Source organism: Podarcis raffonei, chromosome 2 (genome assembly GCF_027172205.1).
Source record: "Podarcis raffonei isolate rPodRaf1 chromosome 2, rPodRaf1.pri, whole genome shotgun sequence".
NCBI classification, from domain to species: Eukaryota; Metazoa; Chordata; class Lepidosauria; order Squamata; family Lacertidae; genus Podarcis; species Podarcis raffonei.
The window spans coordinates 91,886,975-91,898,078 of NC_070603.1; positions in this window are offsets into that span (position 1 = coordinate 91,886,975).

Sequence of the window (11,104 nt, forward strand, 5' to 3'; positions counted from 1 at the left end):
TTCAGCAATTAAAAATTATAATGTTCAAATAAGTTTAAAATAAATTACAGTCAAGAGAACAGAGTGGGCTATAAAATTATAAATCACAGTAGTCGAAGGCCAGGTTTGTCAGGATTGGGGGGGGGGGTTGTTTCGGGTAGCTGAACCAACCTCTTAATTGGGGTGGTGAATTTGCAGCAACAGTCAGGAATACCCATTTAGTTAAACTGAACTTACTTCCATGTAACGTGTGCAGCCTTAATCCTTGGTTGGAGGAGGAATAAGTTCCTATGGTAGGCTTCAGGAACACAGCTGTGCAAGTAAATGCATGTGTTTTGTGTGTGTGTGTGTCCTCAGTTGGCATGTGTGTGTACACACCCACCCATTTTCCTGCAGCACTACTACAGCTATAATAACTATAGTAACACCAAGAGTGCCTGCAGATTGTCAGTGTTTGTGGGAGGGATTCACTAACTTTTGGTTTGTGCAATCAAAGTGTATTGACATGCACTGTCACCCTTGTGCAACAAATCGAATTACAAAAGAAACTGACCTTTTACAATTAGTAAAGTGAGAGGAAAATGCATTGACAAGTGTAGGATGGGCGACTGACTTACACCCCCTACCTCACAGGGTTGTTGTAGGGATTAAATGAGGAGAGGGAAGACCATGCATGCTGCCTTGAGCTCATTGGTGTGGGGGGGGGGTGGGCTATAGATGCAATCAATCAATCAATAAGGTGTTTATATGCATTACAAATTTAATGGATGCTCACAGCTGATGATGATGCCAGCTCTATGACTAAAGCTACAGAAAGAACAGGTCAGGAAGGGGGGAAATAAGGTATCTAACTTGCTATAACTTTTTATTCAAACACAGTGGTACTGTGTAGGCACTGTTAGCACAGACCACATTCATACAATGATGAAGTATCCTATCTTATAAATACATTTTCAAATGTGTGCTGGTTGTTATATGCCCCTTGAAGTGTGACTAATGCAAGAGTGAGGTCATAAAACTTGGATACTATCTACAGAAGACGGGTTTTCTTTGCGTGTGTGTTGTACGGAGCTCGAACCAGAATCTCTTTCGTATGTATGAGGAAGGGAAAACTTTGGAATTCAGAGTAGCCTGGTGAAGATGTAACTTGAATACAGTGGTACCTCGGGTTACATACACTTCAGGTTACATACGCTTCAGGTTACAGACTCCGCTAACCCAGAAATAGTGCTTCAGATTAAGAACTTTGCTTCAGGATAAGAACAGTTTCAGGTTAAGAACGGACCTCCGGAACGAATTAAGTACTTAACCTGAGGTACCAGGTGTTCTTCCAACTCCAGATTTTGGTTTGGCTAACAGTTCCCAATACTCTCATACAGTGTTGGATTTACGTATAAGCTAAACAAGCTATAGGTTAGGGCGCCACTCTCTTGGGGTCCCCCAAAAAATTTAAAGGGAAAAAAACCTGGATGTACATTTCCAAAATATAAGATAAAAAACAAACAAACCTACATACAGCAACAGTGTTTTGTGTGGTGTAGGCTGCTATGAGGTAAGTAATGGGCCCCACCTGCTAGCCTGCTCCCTAAAATATCATATATAAAGGGCCCCATTACCTTCAGTATCTTAGGACCTCATCAAACCTAAATCCGGCTGTGCTTCCTGTCCATTAAACTTTAATTAGTTTAATGTTAAGTAAACGTCCAGTGCACTTCCAACGCCATAAATCTTATCTCAGCAGAGAATTTCGTGCAGCAGTTGAAGAAGGCAGGAGAGTCAGTACCTTTCAATGAAGAATCCTGGAGCAAGCACTTTGGAACTCAGGAAAAAACTTTATTTACAAAAGAAAAACCCTGGCGATAAAGCACACATGCTTTTATCTCAGGCATAAAGAAATCTTTACTCTAAACTTAACTCATATCAGCAAACACACCCATGGCCACAAACTGAGTCTGCGAGTCAGGTCAAGGGGGAAAACACACGGGTGAACTGACTATTTATACAAACTAACTCACATTCCTGGATGCTTAATGACTTCCAGCTGCTCAGTGATTAGAGCGACTTGTTACCTCTTAACCCTTTAGTACCAACACTTCCATAGTACTCTGTGACAAGGCTTTAATTAGGAGCAAATATATACCAAAAGCTATACATACAGTATTAGGGCCCTGATCCTGTGTAACTCCCTCTCAGCCAAGATTAAACAGGCCCTTTCCCTGCTGAACTTCAGGTACGTCACTATTCCAGCAGGTGTTTCAGGTACTTTTCTGTTTCTAGGGTGAATGTTAATTATTCTTGGAATTATTTTTTTAAAGCAAAAATCAAGAGCCTCTGGCTCCACTTATGTTCACAGTGAAATCTTGCAACAGGCAAACTTGTGGTTCTGTAGAGACTCCCTTCCTTGATCTTCCAGGGTATCCACTCACCTGTGAAGCCTCCACAGATATTCACACATGGGGGATATTGCATGACTTTTCCTGCCTTGTTTTCTATGAATCCTTTCACACTGCAGTACCTGTTGCGTTTAGAAGTCATGACTTCGCAACCGATATACTGGCATATCACAATAAATTTCATTCACACAGGTGACCATGGTGTGACATAACAGTATATGTCACAGGGCCTTGTTGCTACTCCCTCACCCTTTCCCCACATGTGTGGTTCTGTTCCCCCATGATTCCCGCATGAAAACAGCAGGAAGGAACTCTTATGCTGGTATAGCGCCCCGAATTTCATCACTTTATGCCCACTATTTTCTTGATAAAGGGGGCTGACAAGTGGACTTTTTTTCTGAAATTAATGTCCAGAAGTTCCTTTTTTGTCACATGAAAGCTCAAACATAATGCAGAAATTAACAGTTAAGGAAATGTTGGAGAAATGGAATAAACTGCCTTGTGAACGCAGCTTCTGTTTCACACAGTTAGAGAGCAACAAGACCAGTAATGAGGAGGGGGCAGATTTAGCACCCTTGCCGCTTCTGCCCCCACCCTTGAAAGGTAACACCAGCATAGATCTGAAGACTATTTATCAAAAAGCAAATGTTTTGTAATTCTTCCTTATTTGCACAGAAACAGTTCAGAAAGAACAAGGGTGGAAATAATTTTATATCGATTATTATCCTCCTTACAGATGCAATTTCTCCTCCAGCCTCTGGCAATTGATAATATAGCCATGTATGTCGAATGAAAGCCCCTTACACATATTATATTGGACACTCTGCTGGCTCGATGTCATGAAATATTAAAGAGATGAAATGAAATGAGTTTTAAGGTGGTTGTTTTTTGAGAAACAAAAACATGCTGTTTTTCAAAAGTATCCCTTGACCCTTCCTGCAGAAGAGAATGTCTGCCATGCCACAGGCACTCAACTATTAGCCATCAATCATGTCACTGTAATAAATGGCAGCCTGAGAGGTGAGCCTTCGAGTGGCAGATGTTTGCCGGTGGTGTTTTGAAGCCATTCCACTGAAATGTCAGAGATGCTAGTAAAAATTACGTTGAGCGGGATTTTTGTAGGCTTTCATTTTTACACCAACTCTAATGATAAGATAGACTTTCCCATCTAAATGCTTTGGCAGCTTTCTGTTGATGTTTTATGGTAAGGAGGTCCTAAGCTGTTGAGCTATGAAGTCTCTCAGCACCCAGTCTTTGGATGAGGGAAATGCGCAGTGCTTGAGTTGAGGTACACACAACTGTAATGCTTGTCTTCCCAACTCAGCCAAGCCAGCAACTTTCTCTTTGTATACCCAAAGCCCTTCCCTTAAACTATGTGACTAGCAAGGTTGCTCTCAGTCAACCTTGTACTGCATACCTAGACTGATAAGCATGTGGACTGCAGTTTTATTGATCGGTCACTTAATCAGTTTGCAAGCTGTTCATTAGCTAACAAGCAGTTTCCCAGTCCATCAGGCTATATCTGATATGGATATAGACACGTGTGTGTGATTTATTCTAGCCTAAGTATTTTCATGGGTAAGGGCAGGTTTAAATCTAACCAAGTTTTAATGTGATTTGAGCAATTGCCATTGTGCTTAATTCTACTATTTGAGAGTAAGAGCTTTCTTTTCCAAACCTTTCTCTCCCCAACACTATGATCTTTCATTTCTTGGTTCACCTGAAGCCCCTACTCTTTCCCATTGCCCACAGTATCCATTGAAGCGCCATTGCTGGTGGGAGGAGGTGTCTCATAAAATATGGAAGCATAGGCAGCATTCTTATCCCAAGATTTGAAAATGCCTAAGGCTATCCTTGCTGCAGAGCAAAATTATTCACCCTCCAGATAATCACCAACTTTGCTGTGTGTTTCTTGAATGGAGACATTTATTAATTTTGTTCTAGCGTCTGTAGTCTGTAGTCCCTCTGTCAAGTTAATCTGAAGTCATTTTTGTGGTGACCAAAACTGCAAATAATGCCAAAGTTTAGGAAAGAGGCAGTGAAAAATGCATGTTTTAAAAAGTAGAGCATGGGAAGTAAAAAAGGAACATACAAACAATATTTAATGGTGTTGAAGTGAAAGAAGATGAAGAAAATATATGAAAAGGCGGATTGGAATAGAAAAGACATTTTAAGTTATGAAACTGAACAGAAATCAAATTTATCAGATTGCCTAGAACACAGTGAACGTGAAATTGCTGTATTGGGATTGACAGCAAATACATTTCCATTATAAATATACATCTTGAGGCGTAAGGAAATTGGGTGAGATGAAAGAAATGTAAAGTCCATAAACCAGGAAGGTAAAATGGGGTGACATAATAGGAAAGAAGGGATTGCTAGGGTGTTGCAGAGGTATAACTTCTGTGGGGAAAACATTTTAGAACATATGGGAAAATATGGTCACAACACAAAAGCTAAAACCTGCTTGAGAAAGGGGCTGGTTAATATGTTATCACCATCTGATGGAGGCTTCTATAAATGGCTCCATGTGGTAGATGATAGTTATGGTAATAGGATGAGCCATGCACATGATATGCAAATTCAGACAATGGTGCCTCTAGTTATTAAGCCAAGTTACACAAGCCTTTTGCCAAGGACATGCAGCCCTTTCACATACGTCATGATTAAACCAGAAAATTTCTAGCATTCTGTTTCAAAGGTAACTATAGTGACTTAGCTTTGGAGCAAACAAGGATATTAAACCATGGTTTGAAGTTGGTTTAAGAACTTGGCTCATTTCAAAGCTTGTAACCAATTTCGGGCTTTTGATTGAATGGGAAACTGTGGTTAATTAAAGACTTCTTGGTTTAATTGCAGCTCACAAAAAGAGACGTATATAGGGGCTCTCCAGCAGGCTCATAAGCATAGCTGTAAAGCGTCCCTTATTTGAAGGGACAGTCCCTTATTTGAAGGGACAGTCCCTTATTCCAGCGCCATGTCCCACTGCTGTCCCTTATTGATGGTTGTCCCTTAAATGTCCCTTAAATGATGTCCCTTAAATTTCAAAGGAAGCAGCTCCTCTCCCTCCCTCCCTGCCGGCCAGGGAGGAGGGAGGCTCCAACTGTGTTGCTTGGCTGTGTTGCTCACCCAATAAGAAGTCTAAGAACGACTGGGGGGTGGAGCTTGCATGCCTTGTGCTGATCAAATCGGCTGCGTTGCCTGGGGACTCGCCTTTGCTCAGCGCTTCCCAGCGGAGAGGTGACGGTGGTTTTCCTTGAGGCTTCATTTGGCTGCTGGCTGGGCTTTCTGCCTTTGGCTCAGAGGGGCTCAGAAGTTGAACATACCTGTGCTGAGTGCTCGGATCGGAATCGGATGGATACATCATCGACAGCCCACTCACCCTTGCCAGCAAAAAGGTCTGTCTGGAGCGGGGGCACATGGTGGGGGAAAAGGAAAGGAGATCTCGTGGGAGGGGGGGCTTTTGAATTTGTTTTGGAGGCTCCTTTGATTGACTTATGGGGGAAAAGAAAGGAGCTGGTTGACTAAAATGGTGGGTGACTGGCGATCTCGTGGCGAGGGGGGAGGCTGTGTGTGTGTGGCTAGTTAATGCAAGCTGAGGGGTTTTTTGAATGCTGGATGCCATTTTGTTGCACGTGCTACTGCAAACTTTGCAGTGCAAAGCCAGGCCGGGGAGCCATCTTAAGTTGAGGCTGCATAGGCCTTGTGGTGCATGTGATTCAGATTCTATTCAGTTGAACCTCTGGTTACAAAGTTGGTTGGACAGTCTTCTCGAAGCTACCAGCATGAGTTTGACCAGACTGCAGGAGGACAGGAAGACTGGAGTGCCTGGAACAGGTGAGGCTGCAGGTCCCTTATTTTGGCTGCTGATCCCTTATTTTCAAGGCTGCTGGTCCCTTATTTTCAAATCTGTAAGTTGACAGCTATGCTCATAAGTATCTGAGCTCAATATGCTAAAGTATTGTTATGAATTTAGGGTGTTATGCTGTATGCAAGACCCCGCTAATCATTGGTTCCAGCAAGCGTTACAAGCTAAACAAGCCTTCTAATTCCCAGAATAGCCAAGCTGGCTTCCTAGTAAAGTGATGGGGGATTAAGGGGCTTGGCGCAAGATGACAAATGGGTGGGGCCCCAAAAAGCCAGAGTTGAGTTCAGACAGTTGCAGTGAAATGGGTAAGATGTAAAGCAGCAAACTGGAAGAAGGCAGAGATACAGAACAATGTCTGTTTGAATCCAAGGCTACAACTATGGGAGAAACAAGACCCTCTTGGGGTGTTAATGCTGTGAGTCCCTCCATCATAGGCTCAAGTTGTAAATATGTGTAAATGAACCACATATCCTAAAGACACCACAGTCTCTGCTGTGCCTCATTCCCATGAACCCCAAGGAAGTGCCTGGACCACTGGCATCCTTCACTGCTCGGAAATTGGGGTTGTGTGCAACAGTATGATCATCCAAACTGGGACAATGATTCAGGCATGTTTTGATATGCTATGGTAAAACTTACTTTAGGGACATTTCCTGTACATATATAAAGATTTGCAATGGTATTGTTAAACTAGCCTAGACCATGTGGAGATATCTTAAATATTTTTTGTTGCTAGTTGTGGTCTTAGAGCGCAGTTAAGTTGTGTGTTTTACTCTCTCCCCCTGCCCTTCAGCTGTTCACTTTGGCTCAGCTTCCATTTGTTTCTGTTTGTGTACACACCAGGGGACATTGAAAGGGAAGGGATGTCTACTCTATGCCAAGGTTTTCTATAACTTGACTTGAGATGAATTAGGAGTGCTTTAAGGACTCCAATTGATGTAAAGCGGTTTCCCCCTATGTGGAGTTCAAAAGACGGGTATACACATATTTGAAACCAATGGAGAAAAGCAAGAGTTTGGGGCAGAAAAGCAAGAGTTATGCATTCGCTTTCCCTGCACACAATTTTTCTCCAAATCCACCCACTGCATTTTTCCTTTCTAAAAAGTTGCTGATTCCACATGGTGTGGCCAGCTATTTGGAGAGCATAAGGGCAATGCAATTTTACTCTATTGCTGGGGGGTGAGGAATATAGTTTCCTTGTTGGCCGAAGCCAAGATGTGGTTACTTAAGTGATGAAAGCCAGGCTCTTTTTTTTTAATTATTAAAAATCAATAGCTGTAAGAAAAAGAAGCCATTTTTATACTGAGTTATTTTATTTTAAAAGCATGCACTTGTGGACACATTGTAGACCCTCCTCTCACTTTTTTCAGTTCTTGAAAAGAACAATAGGATATTAGTTTCAGGTTTTAAAATAAATTTCTTATATTGAAGACCATATCTTGATACTCACCTCCAGTGCTTTTTTCCCTAAACATATGTTTAGGGGTACTCTCATTTTCCTACTCATATTGAAATACTGCCCCTCAATGAGGCCAAACTTGGATTCACATAATGTTTAGGGGTATGCCTATCCCTGTGTCCCCCAAGAAAAAAGCACTGCTCACCTCTATTGATATTTTGAGGAACAATTTCACTGACACTAAGCCCTCTTTGAGCATTTGTCTGAACATGAAAGCGTTATAAGTGTGCATCGGGGCACATGGAATATCCCCTTCCACACGTCTTCATGTGTATAAGCTCTTCTCAGACATTTGTGTGTTGAGTGTGATGGTCTTGGGGTACTTAAGCATGCATTTGAGCAAATGTACTTGGGAGCCTCTGCACAACTGAGAACACTATCTTATCAGGATTCCCCATTCCACAGGGTCTTCGGTTTCATGAGCTTCAGTAAGTTGCACAAGCAGTAAAACTTGGCTTGGTTACAAAGTGATGAAAGCTACTAAATTATTGGTATAAGAACTCAAGAGTGGCTTGTCAGAGCCATGTGGTCTGAGCTGGAGCAACCAGTTCAAACCTCTGTACATGCTGAGCTTCTCAGGTAGACTGAAGAAGAAGAAGAAGAAGAAGAAGAAGAAGAAGAAGAAGAAGAAGAAGAAGAAGAAGAAGAAGATTTATTATTTATACCCTGCCCATCTGGCTGGGTTTCCCCAGCCACTCTGAGCGGCTTCCGATAAAATATTAAAATGCAATAGTCCATCAAACATTAAAAGCTTCCCTAAACAGGGCTGCCTTCAGGTCTTCTAAAAGTCTGGTAGTTGTTTTTCTCTTTGACATCTGATGGGAGGGTGTTCCACAGGGTGGGTCCCACTACCAAAAAGGCCCTCTGCCTGGTTCCCTGTAACTTGGCTTCCCGCAGTGAGGGAACCGCCAGAGGGCCCTCGGCGCTGGACCTAAGTGTCCAGGCAGAACAATGGGGGTGGAGACGCTCCTTCAGGGATACTGGACCGAGGCCGTTTAGGGCTTTAAAGGTCAGCATCAACACTTCAAATTGTGCTTGGAAATGTACTGGGAGCCAATGTAGGTCTTTCAAGACCTGTGTTATGTGGTCTTGATTACCTAGTTCCGTGCAAGGAACCTGGCAGTACAGCTTACTTTGTGGTATTAACTCCTTCATTTGTTAATTAGACTTAAGCATGTTGTTTATATGATGCTGATTATGCCACATGTTTAGTGTTCAACTCCTGTGTCCATCTTACTATACATATATAACAGTTCCTTGACTATGATAAGTGTACCACCTAACACCAATCCCCCCAAAACTTGCTTTCCATTTTGCTTCCAAAAATGTTTTGAAAAAGCAGTGTCCCTAGGTGATCAAAGTTAAAGCCTGTCTCTATGTCAATTTATGTTCATATCTAAATTTCTCAAAACCCATCTGTTTACTGACATCGTCAACATTTACATTTTTGAACGGTATGCCCTACCATTATATCGCAGGAGTGTAAAAGATACACATTGTGCTATAAAAGGAAGCCCTAACACTAATAATATCTAAAGCAATGTGAAGTTATAAATAGAAAATTATAAATTATGTAATAATCGCAACAATACCATGAAATGTATCTTGCCCCTTGATCTCTCAATCCATGCCTTTCCCCCCTTTCACATAGAACAACAACAAAAACCATAGAAAAAATTTCCCTTGACCAGCTTGCTCTCAGTAAGGGGAAACAAAAAAGAATAGATAAAAAGAAAACTCACAGCTTCCCAACTCTCTCAATCTCCCATAGCACCAGCTTTCAAAGGAATTCCCAAGAAAGCAATTCTTTACAAAGTACCTGAGCTTGACTGACCTGACTCCAGATACTTCTGTAAAGGGGATGGTAGGTGGAGCACCTTTTTCTTTGCTTTAGAACATAGGCTGTTAGCACACTTCTGCATCTGTGAGATGTCACCCACGATTTGGATAAAACAGCAGTACAGAGATGTTCCCACTGGAATCACTGAGGCAAATATTCAAGGCTGGGAAACTGTCTGAATGCTCCTACATGCCAAATTCCATCTCTCCAGCCACACTCCTCATTTATAGCTTTGCAGGCTTCCCATGGGCTTCCACATTGCTTTTAAAAAAAAGAAAGAAAGAAATGAGGTGTTGGTAGTCATATCTTGACACAAGTGCAGCAGGTGCCAGCAAATAATGGTCGTCAGGTAGAGGAAAACAAAAGAGGCGATGGCAGTCTGTGCTGGTGATTATCATCACACAAAAAAGGAACTGGGCTTCTGGTTGGCTACTCTGAGAACAGAATGCTAGACTAGATGGACGGTTAAGAACTTAATTCGTGGTACCTCGGGTTAAGAACTTAATTCGTTCTAGAGGTCCATTCTTAACCTGAGGTACCACTTTAGCTAATGGGGCCTCCCACTGCCGTTGTGCCGCCAGAGCACGAATTCTGTTCTCATCCTGAAGCAAAGTTCTTAACCGAAGGTACTATTTCTGGATTAACGCAGTCTGTAACCTGAAGCGTCTGTAACCTGAGGTACCACTGTAGTAGTCAGTAATATCATCACTGTTTATTTGCCATTGGTCATTCTATTGCTTTGGGAGGGTGCAAATCACATATACTAAGGATAAAGATACAAGCATAACTTGTATATTGGTGAAATTTCCATTGAGTCCAAAACAGGCACTTATTTCTTGAGAGCACTTTGCACTCCGATAGGAAGCTGCCTGATGCCAGCTAACAATATGTGTCCATCTAGGCCAGTGCTGTCTTCTCTGACTGGCATGAGCTCTCCAGGATTAGAGGCAGAAGTCAATTCCAAATACTTGCTCCCTGCTCCTTTTAACTGGAGATGCCAGAGATTGAATTTGGGACCTTCCGCATTTGAAGAACGCCCTTTACACCTGCACGATGGTCACCCTTCTCCCTGATCTCCTTTATCAGTTCCTCCTCAGTTCTTCCACACACCATCCAAAGATTCTAGTGCATTTAGGCTACAGTTTATATTTCCTTTCCCCCAGACAGTAAATTGTTTGTTTCTGACAGGTACAGGAGACAGAAGGGGAGAAATCGCATCGCTCACAGTGGCACAGGAAGGCGGTAAGAACACTAAATGCTCTCAAGCATAAGGAGTGTTTATTAGCCTTTGTGGGAAAGAGAATCCTTCTTTCTTGACACCTACCTTGGCAAAGAGGTAGCACTGTGCACACATAGCCTCAAGAAGAGACTTCTCTGGGAACGGAGTCTTTTTATTCTGCTTTCCAGTTCTTTACTGTTTAACTGATTGCAGAGCTTGCCTCTTGACTTCATTTAAAGCCAAACTGATAGTCTTAATACTGAATTGTGTTTCGGTTTGAAACCAGTGGGCTAATTGCTCCAGTAATAAATCCAGTACGATGACGACAATTATCCATGTGCAAAAT